The sequence below is a fragment of the Mixophyes fleayi genome, chromosome 1 (assembly GCF_038048845.1).
Source record: "Mixophyes fleayi isolate aMixFle1 chromosome 1, aMixFle1.hap1, whole genome shotgun sequence".
Classification (NCBI taxonomy): Eukaryota; Metazoa; Chordata; class Amphibia; order Anura; family Limnodynastidae; genus Mixophyes; species Mixophyes fleayi.
This window is the reverse complement of record NC_134402.1, coordinates 85,049,727-85,052,226: the sequence shown is the minus strand read 5'-3', so window position 1 is coordinate 85,052,226 and position 2,500 is coordinate 85,049,727. Positions and strand designations below refer to the sequence as shown.

Sequence of the window (2,500 nt, the reverse complement as noted above, 5' to 3'; positions counted from 1 at the left end):
TTAAACCTGCCATAGACACTGTACTATCAGGAATGAACATTACAACGTATAAGTACTTGTATTTTGTACTTTTCCTTGAGTTGCCTATATAGCTGAAATTGTAACACATAATTGAATATCCTTATACAACTAAAAGGGGAGCCAGAGGGCACCCGGATTGGAACCAGGGACCTCTTGATCTGCAGTCGAATGCTCTACCACTGAGCTATACCCCCAGAATGCATTTACTGTTGACTTACTAGTACACATTTTTATTCTTACGGGTGAATCAGCTGTGTTTATACACTAACATCTCTCTATTGTATTAGCTGGAATATTTTCTTTTGTCCATTGAACCATAATTCCATGTGCAGTATATGTTCTACATGTATTCTACTACTGACCTACCATTACAAGGGGATTTCACACTTATCTTCATTCACATCTCCTAAATATTACTTTTCACCTCTCTGTTTCATTATGGTAGCAAAATACTCACAAGTCCAGTCCTTTAAAAGTAATTTGCTTCTGAGTGAGACATTGTACCTGACATATAAATTCAGCCTCAAAATCTATAATATTTATACTTAAAAGTTAATAATAACAATAATAATTATGGGTAACTTCCCTTCTCTTTTCCTATTTTACTATATTAAACAACCAAGAATAATGTTACGACTGATCACAACTTCATGAAAAGAGCCACTGATTCTTATTGGAGGTACACCTGCAAATCTCACTTCTTGGCATGAAGTTAAGAAATAAACTTATTAAGCATTTAAACCTGCCATAGACGCTGTACTATCAGGAATGAACATTACAACGTATAAGTACTTGTATTTTGTACTTTTCCTTGAGTTGCCTATATAGCTGAAATTGTAACACATAATTGAATATCCTTATACAACTAAAAGGGGAGACAGGGGGCACCCGGATTTGAACCAGGGACCTCTCGATCTGCAGTCGAATGCTCTACCACTGAGCTATACCCCCAGAAGGCATTTACTGCTGACTTACTAGTGCACATTTTTATTCTTACGGGTGAATCAGCTGTGTTTGTACACTAACATCTCTCTATTGTATTAGCTGGAATATTTTCTTTTCTCCATTGAACCATAATTGCATGTGCAGTTTATGTTCTACATGTATTCTACTACTGACCTACCATTACAAGGGGATTTCACACTTATCTTCATTCACATCTCCTAAATATTACTTTTCACCTCTCTGTTTCATTATGGTAGCAAAATACTCACAAGTCCAGTCCTTTAAAAGTAATTTGCTTCTGAGAGAGATATTGTACCTGACATATAAATTCAGCCTCAAAATGATTCTTATTGGAAGTACACCTGCAAATCTCACTTCTTGGCATGAAGTTAAGAAATAAACTTATTAAGCATTTAAACCTGCCATAGACACTGTACTATCAGGAATGAACATTACAACGTATAAGTACTTGTATTTTGTACTTTTCCTTGAGTTGCCTATATAGCTGAAATTGTAACACATAATTGAATATCCTTATACAACTAAAAGGGGAGACAGGGGGCACCCGGATTGGAACCAGGGACCTCTTGATCTGCAGTCGAATGCTCTACCACTGAGCTATACCCCCAGAAGGCATTTACTGCTGACTTACTAGTGCACATTTTTATTCTTACGGGTGAATCAGCTGTGTTTGTACACTAACATCTCTCTATTGTATTAGCTGGAATATTTTCTTTTGTCCATTGAACCATAATTGCATGTGCAGTACATGTTCTACATGTATTCTACTACTGACCTACCATTACAAGGGGATTTCACACTTATCTTCATTCACATCTCCTAAATATTACTTTTCACCTCTCTGTTTCATTATGGTAGCAAAATACTCACAAGTCCAGTCCTTTAAAAGTAATTTGCTTCTGAGTGAGACATTGTACCTGACATATAAATTCAGCCTCAAAATCTATAATATTTATACTTAAAAGTTAATAATAACAATAATAATTATGGGTAACTTCCCTTCTCTTTTCCTATTTTACTATATTAAACAACCAAGAATAATGTTACGACTGATCACAACTTCATGAAAAGAGCCACTGATTCTTATTGGAGGTACACCTGCAAATCTCACTTCTTGGCATGAAGTTAAGAAATAAACTTATTAAGCATTTAAACCTGCCATAGACACTGTACTATCAGGAATGAACATTACAACGTATAAGTACTTGTATTTTGTACTTTTCTTTGAGTTGCCTATATAGCTGAAATTGTAACACATAATTGAATATCCTTATACAACTAAAAGGGGAGACAGGGGGCACCTGGATTTGAATCAGGGACCTCTCGATCTGCAGTCGAATGCTCTACCACTGAGCTATACCCCCAGAAGGCATTTACTGCTGACTTACTAGTGCACATTTTTATTCTTACGGGTGAATCAGCTGTGTTTGTACACTAACATCTCTCTATTGTATTAGCTGGAATATTTTCTTTTGTCCATTGAACCATAATTGCATGTGCAGTTTATGCTCTA

At 35.8% G+C, this 2,500-nt stretch overlaps 2 non-coding genes across 2 annotated transcripts; both read right to left on the bottom strand.

Annotated features, from left to right (window-relative positions):
- Positions 1-900: 900 nt before the first annotated feature.
- TRNAC-GCA (transfer RNA cysteine (anticodon GCA)) lies at positions 901-972 on the bottom strand. The gene has a single exon. It is a non-coding gene; the product is annotated as a tRNA-Cys (tRNA).
- Positions 973-2,279: 1,307 nt separating this feature from the next.
- On the bottom strand, positions 2,280-2,351 carry TRNAC-GCA (transfer RNA cysteine (anticodon GCA)). Its single transcript has one exon. It is a non-coding gene; the product is annotated as a tRNA-Cys (tRNA).
- Positions 2,352-2,500: the final 149 nt, after the last annotated feature.